Source organism: Salvelinus fontinalis, chromosome 27, assembly GCF_029448725.1.
Source record: "Salvelinus fontinalis isolate EN_2023a chromosome 27, ASM2944872v1, whole genome shotgun sequence".
Lineage (NCBI taxonomy): Eukaryota > Metazoa > Chordata > Actinopteri > Salmoniformes > Salmonidae > Salvelinus > Salvelinus fontinalis.
Window position 1 is genome coordinate 3,274,133 of NC_074691.1, and position 16,753 is coordinate 3,290,885.

At 45.8% G+C, this 16,753-nt stretch overlaps 1 pseudogene; it reads left to right on the forward strand.

Annotated features, from left to right (window-relative positions):
• The first annotated feature begins 14,365 nt into the window (after window positions 1-14,365).
• Window positions 14,366-16,753, forward strand: part of LOC129824876 (glutamate receptor ionotropic, kainate 2-like) — a 185,209-nt pseudogene continuing 182,821 nt past the window's right edge.

Genomic DNA, 16,753 nt, shown 5'->3' on the forward strand with positions numbered 1-16,753 from the left:
AAAAGATGGTGGATTATGCTAATGTGTTTTTAGGTAATAGATGTACATCTTTACATATTGTGTCTTCCCTGTAAAACATTTTAAAAATCGGACATGTTGACTGGATTCACAAGATCTGTGTCTTTCATTAGCTGTATTGGACTTTAATGTGTGAAAGTTAAATATTTTAAAAAAATATTTTTTTTGAATTTCGCGGCACTGGTTTTTCAGTGGGGGGGGGGGGGGGGGGGGTGTGCCGCTAGCGCCACGCTGATCCTAGACAGGTTAAGTTGCCGCCATCGATTTGAGTATTCCACTAGTTCAACATGCAGAGAAGGGAATCCAAAAGCTTCCACTAAACTTTGTTAAAACAAGTCAAAATATGTGTCTATGTAATCCTCAGGTACCCTAAAACGTAATTAAACTATAATATTTAACAAGTATGTTCAATAGGCAAACAAAATTAGCCGGTGCGTGTCCTCTTCGTCACTCGCGCACAGACTGATTTCCAACTCTGACTCCCCGTACCAAAACTCAAAATTATCCCTTGTTTGGGAAGAAACAAGCCTCAAACCTTGAACAAAGACTGTTGACATCTAGTGTAAGCCATAGAAATTGCAGTCTGGGAGCTGGAATTCCATATGACCCATAGCTTTCCATTGCAATTGCATGGGCTCTCAAAAAAAAAATAAAGATTCTGGTTGGTTATTCTTTGGATTTTCTCCTACCATATCAATTGTGTTATAATCTCATACATTAATTTCAAAGTGTTTTCTATCCAATGGTACCAATTATATGCATATCCTGGCTTCTGAGCCTGAGTAACAGGCATATTACTTTGCAGAAAGACTGCATTTAATCAGTGGACACCATTAGTTTTTAATACAACACACCTGTCATAATTGTTTTCTTTACTAAAGTAGAGGTTTATTCTTATTATTCTTATTGCTAGAGGTTCTGCAAAAGTGGAAACATTATTTTTTTTAGAAAGAGAGCCTAAGAAAGTAGCATAAATGTGCAGAAAGTAGTTTTGAATGCATTTTATTGAAGGGAAACAATAACAGTGTCATGTTTTGTCATTGATTATCATGTCTTGTCCCTGTGCTTCCCTTCTATTCGTTTCCCTCTGCTGGTCTTATTAGGTTCTTTCCCTCTTTCTATCCCTCTCTCTCCCCCTCCCTCTCTCCCTCTCTCGCTCTCTCTCTCTATCGTTCCGTTCCTGCTCCCAGCTGTTCCTCATTCTCCTAACTACCTCATTTACTCTTTCACACCTGTCCCCTATTTTGCCCTCTGATTAGAGTCCCTATTTCTCCCTCTGTTTTCCGCTTCTGTCCTTGTCGGATCCTTGTTTGATGTTTGCTGTTCTGTGTCCTTGTTCCGCCCTGTCGTGTTTTTGCCTTCTTCAGATGCTGCGTGTGAGCAGGTGTCTATGTCAGCTACGACCTGTGCCTTCCCGAAGCGACCTGCAGTCAGTGGTCACGTCTCCAGTCGTTCCTCTCTACTGACGAGAGGATTTCAGTTTTCCTGTTTTGTATTTACCTAAGATAGATCCAGGAGTATCGTTTTTGTTTAAGACTGGAATAAAGACTCTGTTTCTGTTAAGTCGCTTTTGGGTCCTCATTCACCAGCATAACAAACAGTCTTGAACTTGGCAACATAGTGATATGTTCTTATATACTGTACAATGAGGAATTCAATAACAAAATACTAGTGTTCTCCCATTTTTTAACCATTGCCCCCACCCACAAGGTGTATAAACATCAACAATAAATAATAAAATAGGATAATAGATACAAAATAAAAACACAAAGAACATAAATCAATCAACTCTAATTAGCACATGTAGGACAGTATGCAAGTGTGTACGCATGGACTTTGCAGATGTATTTCTCACACGTGCAGCACATAGTGTTTGTTTTACAGTCCTTCTTTGGGGGCAGAATTGGCATCTCCTCCTCTTGCCTGCCCCAGCTGTAGTCTCAGGTGGATCAGGACAAGAATCAGCCCCCTGAACAGCTTTCACAAGCGCTGCAGAGGCTGCTGTGCGGGGGAGGAGCTAACGTCTTTGAATGTGTGGGGTTACAAGTGTCTTTCCCAGCTGCTCCAGGAACACCCTTCTCTTGTTCCGCTTATCAGGCATCCAGGTATCCAGGTAGGGTTGATCTTGTTCCTGGAGATGAGAAGCAGGTGTGGGGAGGTGTGGGGAGTTCACCATTTAATGAAGAACAGACAGGTACACACAGGTACTGTAATAAATACAATTTAAAATAACACAAGCATATTGCTATTACATTGTTATAACTAACTTCTTTCTAAGCAGGGTTTCTCACACACAGAGAGACAGATGGCTGACACAGAACATTCATAAACACTGATAAGAAAAGGGTGCAGACACACACACATACTCAAGGACAGAGGGCTGACTACGCACACACAAAATCTCCTGTTTTAGCTGAACATTTGATAACAAAGAACTTTTGTTGCAAGACTCAGAAGGATGACGTCCAGCTCATCAGGACCAATCTGAGAAGACAACAACCTGATCAGGACCAACCAGAAAACCAGATCTACCAGACTCAACCTACTTTCTGTCCTGTATAAAATGTCTATGTATTTCTGTTATCTGGGCTCTGTCTGCAGGTTCCTTACGAGCTTAATGAACGAGTCCATGCATGTTTGTACCAGATATCTTTACTCATAATTAAACTGTCGCTTGTCATACAATTTATCACCTTGTCTGAATCAATCCTTGACCGGCTCACCCTTCTCCATATCCAATTATCAACAGTACACACGGGTATACAAAGTCGATGTTCAAACAACTGGACAGCTGCATTTCCAACTTCATTTAGAATAAGTCAAAACCACGAATGAGAAAGGTATGTCTAGAGAGACCTAAGACCGCAGGCGGGTTGGGCCTTACCAAGTTGTTACACCACTACAGCAAATATACTGTATCTAAATGTGTTTCTTGGGTTTCTACATTTGAAAACTTGGGCCACCGTGGAGTTACAGTCAACTTCTCCGGTCTCGCTCCTGTGCTCCCCACTGCTCATGAACCTTGGCACCCATGTTTTGAACCCCATTGTTAAGAACTCCCTTAAAATCCTGTCTCAATTCCCGAAATCACTTTAGCGTTAAACATTTCCTAAAAGTTATCCCACGGTGGGTAGAGTTTGTGCGCACCGCCATGTTTGTTTATCTGGGTCAACCAAAGATAAGAGACAAATTGAGTTGGGTCTGTTTGTTGAAGGCGAAGTGTGTTCTACCATCTTTTACTTCCCTTCAGTCACAACTGGAAGTTTACTCGAAATACAAGTAAACCAGCCCTTCAACTCTTTTTGCTGTAACAATTTTGATTTGGCAGACATGTACGTGACACCCAGGATGCATTGAATGATGTCAACAAACATGGCGCCACACATTGCCGGCAAATACTTAGCATTAGCTCATCCTAATCAGTACAACCATCAAAAAAGTATTTTACACACATCATCTGTCTATTACAATCTATGCAAGAATCAGAATGCATGATTTGTCACCAGTAGTTGAAAACGTTAATAAAACAGTCAATACAGAAATGATTAGCACACAAACCATTTTCTGATAGGGATTTAATGATACATGTGGCTGTAACGGTCCTGACCTGTTTTATGTTGTTTTTGTATGTGTTTAGGTCAGGGCATGTGTTTTGGGTGGGCAGTCTATGTTATCTGTTTCTATGTTGGTTTTGGTTGCCTGGTATGGCTCTTAATTAGAGGCAGGTGTTTTGCGTTCTCCTCTAATTAAGAGTCATATTTAGGTAGGGTGTTCTCACTGTTTGTTTGTGGGTGATTGTTCTCCTGTGTCTGTGTCGATGTTACACCATACGGGATTGTTTCGGTTTGTTTCGTGCATTTATGTAGTCTGTTCCTGTGTCAGCGTGCTTCGTGTATATGTAAGTTCGTTTGTTCAGGTCTGTCTACATCGTTTTGTTATTTTGTTAGTTATATCCAGTATAGTTCGTTTTCGTCTTTGTCTATTTTGTTTATTTAATAAATCATTATGTATTCACAACCTGCTGCGCCTTGGTTCGATCACTATTCCTCCTCTTCGTATGAAGAGAGAGAGGAATGCCGTTACAGAATCACCCACCATTCCAGAGCCAAGCAGCGGAGTAAATGGAGTAAGGGACAGGAAAAGAAGGAGCAATGGACATGGGACGATATTGGACGGAAAGGGTTGCTACACATGGGAGGAGATCCTGGCTGGTAGGGATCGCCTCCCATGGGAACAGCAGGAGGCACTGAGGAGAGCAGAGGCTACCGGAGAGAGGAACCGGAGCTATGAGGGAACGCGTCTGGCACGGAAGCCCAAAAAGCCCGTAAGTAATTCCCAAAAATTTCTTGGGGGGGGGGCTAAGAGGTAGTGGGCCTAGGGCAGGTAGGAGACCTGCGCCCACTTCCCAGGCTTGCCGTGGAGAGCGGGAGTACGGGCAGGCGCCGTGTTACGCAGTAGAGCGCACAGTGTCTCCTGTACGAGTGCATAGCCCAGTGCGGGTTATTCCACCTCCCCGCACTGGTAGGGCTAGATTGGGTATTGAGCCAGGTGTCATGAGGCCGGCTCAACGCGTCTGGTCTCCAGTGCGTCTCCTCGGGCCGGCATACATGGCACCGGCCTTACGCATGGTTTCCCCGGTTCGCCTACATAGGCCGGTGCGGGTTATTCCACCTCCCCGCACTGGTCGGGCGACCGGGAGCATTCAACCAGGTAAGGTTGGGCAGGCTCAATGCTCAAGAGTGCCAGTACGCCTCCACGGTCCGGTATTTCCGGCGCCACCTCCCCGCCCCAGCCTAGTACCTACAGTGCCTACACTACGCACTAGGCTACCAGTGCGTCTCCTGAGCCCAGTTCCTCCTCCACGCACTCTCTCTGTAGTGCGTGTATCCAGTTCGGTGCCTCCAGTTCCAGCACCACGCACAAAGCCTCCTGTGCGTCTCCAGAGCCCTGAACACACTGTATCTTCTCCCCCTACTAATCCTGATGTGCTTGTCCTCAGCCCGGTGTCACCAGTGCCGGTACCTCGCATCAGGTATAGAGTGGGCTTTGAGAATACAGTGTGCCCTGTCCCTGCTCCCCGCACTAGTAGGAAGGTGCTTATCCTTAGCCCGGTGCCTCCAGTTCCGGCACCACGCACCAGGTCTACAGTGCGCCGTATCCGGCCAGAGCCATCCGTCTCCCCAGCGCCATCTGAGCCATCCGTCTCCCCAGCGCCTTCTGAGCCATCCGTCTGCCATGAGCCTGCAAAGCCGCCCGTCTGCCATGAGCCTGCAAAGCCGCCCGTCTGCCATGAGCCTGCAAAGCCGCCCGTCTGCCATGAGCCTACAGAGCCGTCCGCCAGACAGGAGCCGCTAGAGCCGCCCGCCAGACAGGATCTGCCAGAGCCGCCCGCCAGACAGGATCTGCCAGAGCCGCCAACCAGACAGGATCTGCCAGAGCCGCCAACCAGACAGGATCTGCCAGAGCCGCCAACCAGACAGGATCTGCCAGAGCCGCCAGCGAGCCATGAGCAGCCAGAGCCGTCAGAGAGCCATGAGCGTCGAGAGCTGTCAGCCCACCATGAGCGTCGAGAGCCGTCAGCCCGCCATGAGCGTCGAGAGCCGTCAGCCCGCCATGAACGTCGAGAGCCGTCAGCCCGCCATGAGCGTCGAGAGCCGTCAGCCCGCCATGAGCGTCGAGAGCCGTCAGCCCGCCATGAGCGTCGAGAGCCGTCAGCCTGCATAGACCTGCCAGAGTCCCTCAGCCAGGATCTGCCAGAGTATATCAGCCGGGACCTGCCCCTTGTCCCGGTGTTGCCCCTTGTCCCGGTGCTGCCCCTTATCCCGGTGCTGGTCTTTATCCTGGTGCTGCCCCTTGTCCCGGTGCTGCCCCTTGTCCCGGTGCTGCCCCTTGTCCCGGTGCTGCCCCTTGTCCCGGTGCTGCCCCTTGTCCCGGTGCTGCCCCTTGTCCCGGTGCTGCCCCTTGTCCCGGTGCTGCCCCTTCTCCTGGTGCTGGCCGTTTATTTAGGGGATGTGAGTTTTAGGGTGGTCATTGGGAGGGGAAGACAGAAACGGGGAGTGACTATGGTGGTGTGGGGACAGCGTCCAGAGCCGGAGCCACCACCGTGGTCAACTGCCCACCCAGACCCTCCCCTGGACTTTGTGCTGGTGCGCCCGGAGTTCGCACCTTGAGGGGGGGGTTCTGTAACGGTCCTGACCTGTTTTATGTTGTTTTTGTATGTGTTTAGGTCAGGGCATGTGTTTTGGGTGGGCAGTCTATGTTATCTGTTTCTATGTTGGTTTTGGTTGCCTGGTATGGCTCTTAATTAGAGGCAGGTGTTTTGCGTTCTCCTCTAATTAAGAGTCATATTTAGGTAGGGTGTTCTCACTGTTTGTTTGTGGGTGATTGTTCTCCTGTGTCTGTGTCGATGTTACACCATACGGGATTGTTTCGGTTTGTTCGTGCGTTTATGTAGTCTGTTCCTGTGTCAGCGTGCTTCGTGTATATGTAAGTTCGTTTGTTCAGGTCTGTCTACATCGTTTTGTTATTTTGTTAGTTATATCCAGTATAGTTCGTTTTCGTCTTTGTTTATTTAATAAATCATTATGTATTCACAACCTGCTGCGCCTTGGTTCGATCACTATTCCTCCTCTTCGTATGAAGAGAGAGAGGAACGCCGTTACAGTGGCCTGTGCCGGTGTTATGATACTGATCATTTGTCACCACAGAGGATTTGTTTCCGTTTTTACCTTTGTAGCTAGATGGAGGAGTTAGGCCTACAACATCTCCATCTAGTGCTCACGTCGGGGACAACAGTTGATAACAACTAGCAATATAGTTAAACCTAACGCTAACCCTCATTCTCTTAACCGCCTGTGTTAATTCACCTAACCTTCTGCATTAGTTCTCCAAACCTGCCATGTTAATTATCCTAATCTGCTATGTAAACAAACCATCTGTGAAGACAAATCAGTATCACCATACTGGCAGCCAATTACATCACCCCTGATACTTATTTGGAGCCATTTAGTGTTGTTGTTTATGTATGTTGTCACGGCTCCTCCTCTGCATTGCAGGGGCGGTTCCTCCTGCAGGCAGAGGAGGGTCGTTAGTGATTGGAGTCACCTGGGCTCTAAGTATTTAAACTGTTTCACTAATCATCTCTCTCTCTCTCTCTCTCTGCTCCTCCAGGTATGCTCATGATTTGTTTGTTCCTTTGTAGTTTTGCATAGTTTTCACTCAGTCATATTCACACACACAGATTCACGCATCCATGCACTTTACATACACCTTACATTATGATACATCCACACCTCATTCCTGTTTCTTAGTTTAAGTTAATAGTTTGTTTATAATAAAGAACCCTTTTAAATTGGCCTATACCTGTTGTTCGTGTCCCCTCATTTTTGTCACAGGCTATGAGCCGGCTTGTGACAATGTAGCTAGTGGGCTAAGCTGTAACATTAGTAATGTCTTTCAAAGGAGATAATGGAGGAACACCAACAGTGGGTGAAGTACAGGAGGACTGTGGTAGCTGGAAGGCCTCAAGACATTTCACCCCACCTGGACCTGCTGTTCGCTTTGAGTCCCAGTCTGGAGTGCAAAGCCCCTTGCCATTTCCTTCTGAGGCAGAGTGCATCAAGCGGTTTCTGACAGAGGAGCTGGTGGGAGACACAGTGGAGGAGACCAATCGTTATGCCTTGGCGCTACAGGAGATGAGAACGCCACAGGGAAGGTGGACCACCCGATGGGCGAGAAAGATCAAACCAAACTGTGCTTGACTATAATCACAAAATGGATAAGGCGTACACGATGAACCGCTTTGTGGCATGCGCTTGGGATTTTTTTTTTTAAATAAAAAATAAAATAAAACTCAAGTGGTATAAGAAGATATTTTTTCCATCTGATCGACACTGCTGTCCTCAATGGTCACGAAGTTCACCGCCAGCTATCAAGGGAGATGATTACTGAACAAGGTTTTGTAATTGAACATACAGTTTACGTACAAATCAAATCGAGTTCCATTATATTGACGTCTCGCCCACCTCCCCAAACAGTATGTCTCTAGCATACAAAAGCTGTCGTCAATCTCCTGCTTGAAAGATTTACAGGTCCAGTTAGGATGTTGCCAAGTTATGTTCAATACTGTATGCGAGTGTAGTTTCTGAAAGTACACAATAAAGAGGAATTATTAGTCATTTATATAAAATCAGGATAGCACTAAAATAATATTACAAGTAACATAACTAAAGAGCTCCACAACTGCTCCATAAGGGGACAGGGCAGAGATATGCAGGCTAAATGAATACACAAGCAAATGCAATGGTCATGATAAGGCCAGGGCGGCGGGTCACGGCTAGAAGGGATCCAGATTTTGTCAAATTAACATATTTTGTGTTCCATTCTCAGTCAAATTGTGTTTGACTCGTGGGTGAGTGTAAGGCATTCTGATATGAGTTTAAATGGAGTTTGACCAGTGAAAGCTGGAGGGAGGACAGACAGATGACACATTATGCATTCATGCACACACACACGTGGACTCAAATCGCTGTTACAGCGAGGTGTCCTCATTGAGAAGTAGAGCAAAGTGCGCTAGACAAAGAGGGGGAGAGCAACTGAGAGAAAGAGAAGAAAGTCCCTCAGTCCCAGACCCAGGGACTGTATAAAAAGGTGATTTATGGAGGAGAGGAGGAAGGGGAGAGGAGAACACTAGCCGCACCAGGCTCAACAGACCTTATTGTGGCACACAGAACAGAGGGGACGCAATGAAATCAAACTACTTTGTCTTCCATTCTTCTCTCTTTTGTCACTCATTGTAAGTAGACCAGCTACATCCACCATAATATCTGATTTTGTAAGTAACGGTACTGATCGCGTCTTTCTGTAGGTCCGATCTAGATTTTTGAACCGTCAATGAAGTCAATCCCAAAGGTTTTATGAGCACCATTCTCACCCATCTGTTCTAACATGGTACATACCTGTAAACCCCCATAAAACATTAAAAAGACAATTAGTATGGCCCAACTTTCGAAGAACCACCCCCCCCCCCCCCCCCCCCCATCTCTACTTTACTCAGCTAGATAAATCAAATTATTGCCCTACACCTTCACCTTTTGAACACCCCTTACAAATTGACTATCAAGCAGTAAAGCATGCTGGGCTGTGGCGGTTAGATGTGAACATGAGTCAAGCAGCTCTTCTGCCTATCAGAACAACAACCTTGGAAGAATTCTGCTTACCTGGGAATATTGGGCTGAAAAGCTATTAGAGCATGGATGCTGACAGATGAATGGGACAAACACATTGGGCTTATAAAGTAAGGGGCGGTGTCCCACCCTGATCTGTTTCACCTGTCCATGTGCTTGTCTCCACCCCCCTCCAGGTGTCGCCCATACCTGTGTTTTCTGTCTGTCTGTGCCAGTTCGTCTTGTTTGCCAAGTCAACCAGCGTTGTTCTCTTAGCGCCTGGTTTTCACCAGTTGCTCTTTTCTCGTCCTCCTGGTTTTTACCCTTGCCAGTCCTGACTCTGAGCCTGCCTGCCTGACCATTCTGCCTGCCCCTGACTTCGAGCCTGCCTGCTGCCCTGTACCGGTTTGGACTCTGCCCTGGCTATGAACACTTGCCTGTCCCCAACCTGCCTTTTGTCTATCCCTTGGATTATAATAAATACCAGAGCTCAAACCATCTGCTGCCTGTGTCTGCATCTGGGTCTCACCTTGTGTTGTGATCGGCAGTGGGAAAAATCTCAGGATATTTACAATCTGACAGTGATATTACCCTTGCTAGCTCGCGTTTGTCGATGTTCCCGTTTGATGGCTGTTTCGTTTCCAGCCAAGAGAGCTGATCCTGGGAAAACGATCATGGGTTGTGTGTGATGGGACACTGTCCTTCCCAGTTGTTTGGAGCTGGCTCTTGGCTGGGTGTTGGGCTCTTTCAGTCAGTTTGTGGAGCTGGTTCTTGGCTGGGTGTTGGGCTCTTTCAGTCAGTTTGTGGAGCTGGTTCTTGGCTGGGTGTTGGGCTCTTTCAGTCAGTTTGTGGAGCTGTTTCTTGGCTGGGTGTTGGGCTCTTTCAGTCAGTTTGTGGAGCTGGTTCTTGGCTGTGTGTTGGGCTCTTTTAGTCAGTTTGTGGAGCTGGTTCTTGGCTGGGTGTTGGGCTCTTTCAATCAGTTTGTGGAGCTGGTTCTTGGCTGTGTGTTGGGCTCTTTCAGTCAGTTTGTGGAGCTGGTTCTTGGCTGGGTGTTGAGCTCTTTCAGTCAGTTTGTGGAGCTGATTCCTGGCTGGGTTGTTGGCCTCTTTTGGTCCCAATCCAGGAAGGTGATTCCACTGTCTAATGCTGGGAGTTAGGACCTTGTCATTCCCAATCAGTGAAGCTGAGCCATGGCTCTCTCTAGCCTGGTGCTTTCAGTGTCTTTATTCAATAGAAAGGGTAAGTCATCAACTCATTCCTGGAATGTATACTTATGATTTGGAGTGTGTGTGTGTGCAGGCATGTCTCTCTCCCCTCTCAGAAATAGCATCGGAACAGCGGAAAAATAACGACATCAATGCTAACACAGGGGATAAACTGAGGAGCAGACAGATATAGAGGGGTAATCAACAAAGTAATTGAGTCCAGGTTAGTCCAATATTGCGCAGCAGCGCATAGTGATGGTGACGCGTAATGAAGGGCAGCCTGTCGCCCTCAAGCGCCAGAGAGGGGGAGCTGGAGCAGGCGTGACACTTACTGAATGTCTTACTGACTGTGCATTATGTGTATTTTTGAATGTTGTATCTGTGATATTGTTTAGCCTATTTGTGTGTTAGACGTGCTACGCCCGCTCCCTGACAGGTCAACAATGTAAACAATAAATTGTTCTTAATTGACGAACATGCTGACGAACATGCTGAAGCAGGACGTGGGGTGTGCGCCGGCTGAGCCAAATGAGGCAAGAATATAAATAAAGGTGAAATAAAAAACATTTAGCTGCTCAGTTATGTGTAAGGAAAAATATAACCGTGAGCATTTGAAAAGCTGTTGAATTTCCATCTTTAGCATTACCTCTAGCATGTGTACTAAACAGAATACTGTAGCAGTAGCACTAGAAGGGCCCATTCAGCATGTTGTGTGGCTCCCGTGAATGAGCATGCTCTCTTTCAGGGTCTTCTCACCATTCACAGTGCATCAGTCTCCCGTTTCCATGGTTTTCTTGCCTCTGTCATCACTGTGTCTCCACCAGCTCATAGAGCGAGAGAGAGAGAGAGAGAGAGGGGGGGAGAGAGAGAGGGAGAGAGACAAAGAGATGGAGGAATTTGGGGAGAGAGAGATATAGGGAGAGGGAAAAAGAAAGGGGGGAGAGAGAGGGGGGGGGGGACTATCCATGCATGTTATCTTTCCCTTAAGAAAAGAAAAAGAGGAATTATTAGGGAGAGAGATAGAGAGATAGGGGGAGAGAGAGAGGGAGAGAGAGAGAGATAGGGGGGAGAGAGAGAGAGGGGGGGAGAGAGAGAGAGATAGGGGGGAGAGAGAGAGAGAGGGGGGGAGAGAGAGAGAGAAAGGGAGAGAGAGAGAGGAAGGCTTTCCATGCATGTTATCTTTCCCTTAGCGTACCATAGGCTAAAAACCCTCCAAAACACATTATGGAAACTGTTTTAAACTCACAGTTGTAATTGGCCCAGTCACAATAGAGCCACTCCAATATTACAGTATTAATAAGTGGATTTGTACAAACAGACCTCATTGAACCCCTCTTCTAAAGCTACAGCCATGCCTGGATTTATGTACAGTCATCAGAACTACAAAATCCTAAATACACTGGGTTTATCTAGGCCCTCAAACGATTAGAACTACACAACCCAAAAACATACACAACCCAAAAACATGATTTGTGTATGCCGTAAAGCATTTAAAACTAGAAAATCCTAAAAGACATATTGGAATAGTGGAGGCCTAGAAGTACAAAATCCCAAAAGACACAGAGGCATGCAGACTTCACCCTACTAGAAACCACAGGGCTAAAACTCAAAGACCGTCCTCTGCTACACTCCATGTAATTCTACTCCATAAACACCATAACCCCAACCTTAACCCCACCATCAATCCTATTACACTAGCTGGATGGATGCCCATTGCACAGACGTTCTCGAAATCTGGTTTTATGACGACACCTGAAGTACCTCCATTACATGACAGGGGGCACTGTTTCACCAGAGGGGATGTACCAGTAGCAGATTTGGCATCATTTTCTCTCCATCAGTCGATGTCTTCTTACCTCGGCTCAGTAAGCATTCCTTTCACGCTGGGTGCAAGGCTCGGCAGGCTTAGCGAAACCCAGCTTTTCTCCATAATTATGCTAGTAGAACAGATGGTGGGATGGTGAGTGCCTCGTTGTGTTTGATATTCTCACATTGCAGTCGGAGTATTTGTTTGTAGAACCCACGCAACCCAAAGCACATCCCCAACCCAGTGTTGTATGGACATTGACACTGCTGTGTCTTTGGCAAAAATCTTTTGCTATCTAGATGTTTATATATTCAGAGTATGCTTGAATAGAGACCCGTTGACTTTCCCAATGCTCAAGGGTTAAGAAAAAATGCTGGTTGATTGGTTGATGTAATTATATTTGCATCTGATTAACCCACACTTGTTGCACCTTGGCTTCTGTTTCAAGGAAACACGCGCACTCACGCACACGCACTCTTTCTCTCTCACACACAGTGTAGTCTCTTTCTCTCTCTCTCTCTCTCACACTCACACTCACACTCACACTCACACACACACACACAGGCCAGTCATTCACTTCTTCACACTTGATACCACATACAATAACACTGTTTAACCCGTGGGTTGGGGCTATGGTGGAGTGGTGGGGGTTAGGGAAGGATCCCAAAAATTATTTCATATATCCATCCATTCGGTGCTGAAGATTAGATCCTTCTCATCGCCACTCCACCCGTTCGTAGCAGGGCTTATTTGTTGTACTTTCCGCGGCTCATCATCAAACCCGGCTGAATCTGAATCTATACTTGCAGGTTCCCGGAGCTGATAGTGGGCACACTGTACAATTCGACAAAACCTTTGCGTGTACACTCCGTGCCGATTGCAACCGTTTGAACTGCAGTTGTTGGAGTGTACTCACATAGAAACGTGCTACTTGAAATACACAGTAAACCACTTTGTGTTTCTATATCTACACAGATTGTAATCGGTTGTCAGGGATATATCTCTCATTTGCAGTTAGTGCGTAAGGCTTTGGCTTTCTATTGCTGGAGTCGGTTGCGACATGGTTAATACACATGGAGCGAAGGCTTTTAAGTCTTTTAGTGAAGTTATTTGCATATTGGTTAAATATTCGTGCCCCCGAGCACTTAATGTCGATAGCTGTGTTATGGATTTGCTCTTCTCTGCCAATTTCAACTCTCACAATTCTCTCAAGTCTTCCCCCTCTCAAGTTTGTACAATGAAATATACAATTATCAAGAAGTATGAATGTCCTGACTTCTGCGGAGGCCATGTCACCGTAAATGCTGCATTGCCAATGTAGACGTCGGATTGACCTTGTTACAGAGCCCGCCACCAAACCTGGTTCAGTCCGGCGCTGTCCACGGTGCTGAAATTCGCAGAGGGACAGCGAGTGGAGCTGAAATGACTAGTCAAGGGGCCGCTTGCGTTTTTCTCCACTTCTCCTCAAACAACAATGCTCAAATGCTTGTTTTTTTTAAAGTATCATGTTTATTATTCAATATCACCACTTTCAGTTACTGATGAGAAAGAATAGACATAACCAATTGATTTTGTCGCAAATTGGGACAATCTGTGAGTGAAATGAGGGTACTCATTGTAAAACGTAATGGTGTATGTGGAACTGTTACTCTCCAGCATATGAATAGGCTATAACACAGCAATGCAATTACTTTTATGAATGGGTAAACTGTTGCGGAGCCGCAAAATCCACCAGCAATGTCTCGCAGTCACATCAATACACTGTTTAAGATCTGGTGGAACGGTTTCGGGTTTGTGCGGCTACTTGCAGAGCGATGTAAAAACGCGCAGCACAGGCGTTACATAATTACGACGGGTGGGTGGATGAAATTATCCGAAGAAAACATGCTGTGGTAAAATAGCAGCTCCTTTGGGATGCAGATAGGGATCTGTGGCACCTGTGACATAATCTCTCTTTCACACGCACACACATTCTCTCTCTCTCTCTCTCTCTCTCTCTCTCTCTCTCTCTCTCTCTCTCTCTCTCTCTCTCTCTCTCTCTCTCTCTCTCTCTCTCTCTCTCTCTCTCTCTCTCTCTCTCTCTCTCTCTCTCTCTCTCTCTCTCTCTCTCTCTCTCTCTCTCTCTCTCTCTCTCTCTCTCTCTCTCTCTCTCTCTCTCTCTCTCTCTCTCTCTCTCTCTCACACCCTTCCTCTTCTGTAGGCTCTCTCTATCTGGATCGCGCGCTCGAACTAACCTTGGCTCAACGTCAGAGGCTGTGCAGCAGTGCAGTAGAATGGGAGCGTATGCAACCCAAAGTGCCTCATAGGCTGCTATCGCGATTCTGCTCTGCTTGGCGCTCTCCTGCTCCTCTACAGACATACCTCCCGTGTGGACATCCGACTCCTCGTGTCTCACCTGAGCCAGGCGCCAGCCCATGTATGAGCCCCCACCGGATTTGTACCGCCCGACATGGATGTCCCGCCGTCTCGTGAACCGGAGGAGAGTTTCTTGGCTTAGTCAAGTCGGGAATCAGGCCGGGACTGCTAATGGGTTTAGGGGAAGCTCGAGTGACCATGCCGTGATCCTGCGACTGGGCTGCCGTCACCCCGCCGAACAGACTGTAAACCGAATTCCGGGGGACTCAAACGCGTACGGGGGATCACCACTGTGCATTTTACAAACAACATGAAGATTACCTCCCTGCTGATAACTAGTCTCGTTTTCAGGTTCAACCTCAGGCTGCTGCTCCTGCTCCTGCTGCTGTTTCTTGGATACTCTCGCGGGATGCCACACGTTTTAAGATTTGGTAAGATACGTGTTGTTTGTAGAGGAGACAAGTATTTGTGAACTCAGGGGGTTACATAGAATATGACAGTAATTTACAGGCAGTTCGGTGAATATGGTATCAAGCCTGTAAACCTGTATTATACTGTAAAAAAAAAGAAGTAAATGCTACTGTTATCGGGATTAATTATATTTCATTGAGGCGATGGGTTTGTATTTCTCAGTATTGTACTGTAATTACAAGGGGTTTGTGCAAGCAGATTGGCTGCTAACTGTTTACACATTACAGCATTTTGATGAATATTTGGTGTTCTATATCACTTGCACTTCTAGAGGCCTTAACAAAGGCTTCCAAACTGGCAGGGCAAAACAGACCAAAAGAACATCGAAAAATGCTCAACAATTTAAGGTTTAAGACTAGTGGCCACTCTAATCGGTTCCCAATCCATTTAAAATGATTAGGGCTCTATAACCACATGCAAGTTAAATTGGTATAGCATTCCAACTCGTGGGTGCAACAACTGTGTCCTCTCACAAGGCACGTCTCAAAATATGCAATGAGACATAAACAACAATTCCATTTACCAACTAGTTGTCAAAGGTTTTTTGGCAATCAAAAAGATACAGTATATGGTACTGTATTCTGTGGGGTGGAATTACAGTACCATTCGAAATACAGACATTTTCCCACAATGCACCATCATTTGCAATATGATGCTGTGCAACGTTTGAGTTCTTTTTTACTTTTAGTAATAACTCAAATAACTGAATAAATTGCTGCTTTCCATTACAGTGTAGGCTATCTATTCATAGCATTAAATGGTTCAGGGAATGGTCCTGTTTGCTCTTTATATACACTACCGTTCAAAAGTTTGGGTCACTTAGAAATGTCCTTGTTTTTGAAAGAAAAGCATTTGTTTGTCCTTTAAAATAACATCGAATTGATCAGAAATACAGTGTAGACAATTGTAGCTGGATACGGCGGATTTTTTATGGAATATTCTCACTCCTGTTCCAATGTAACGTTGTGTTAGCTAATCCAAGTTTATCATTATAAAAAGCTAAATGATCATTAGAAAACCCTTTTGGAATTATGTTAGCACAGCTGAAAACTGTTGGTCTGATTAAAGAAGCAATAAAACTGGCCTTCTTTAGACTAGTTGAGTATCTGGAGCATCAGCATTATGGGTTTGATTACAGGCTCAAAATGGCCAGAAACAATCAACTTTCTTCTGAAACTCATCAGTCTATTCTTGTTCTGAGAAATGCAGGCTATTCCATGTGAGAAATTGCCAAGAAACTGAAGATCTCGTACAACGCTGTGTACTACTCCCTCCACAGAACAGTGCAAACTGGCACTAACCAGAATAGAAAGAGGAGTGGGAGGCCCGGTGCATAACTGAGCAAGAGGACAAGTACATTTGTTTCTCAAACTAGATACTCTGACTAGCCTTCTAGGCAGAGTTGCAAAGAAAAAGCCATATCTCTAACTGGCCAATAAAAAAAAAAGATTAAGATGGGAAAAAGAACAGACACTGGACAGAGGGACTCTGCCTAGAAGGCATTTACAGTTAAACTTCCAACTTCAACTGTAAATGCTTCACTTAGTTCAAGTAACATACACATCTCAACGTCCACTGTTCAGAAACTGCGAGAATCAGGCCTTCGTTGTTGAATTGCTGCAAAGAAACCACAACTTAAGGACACCAATGATAAGAAGTGACTTGCTTGGGCCAAGAAACATGAGCAATGGACATTAGACCGGTGGAAATCTGTCCTTTGGTCTGTTGAGTCC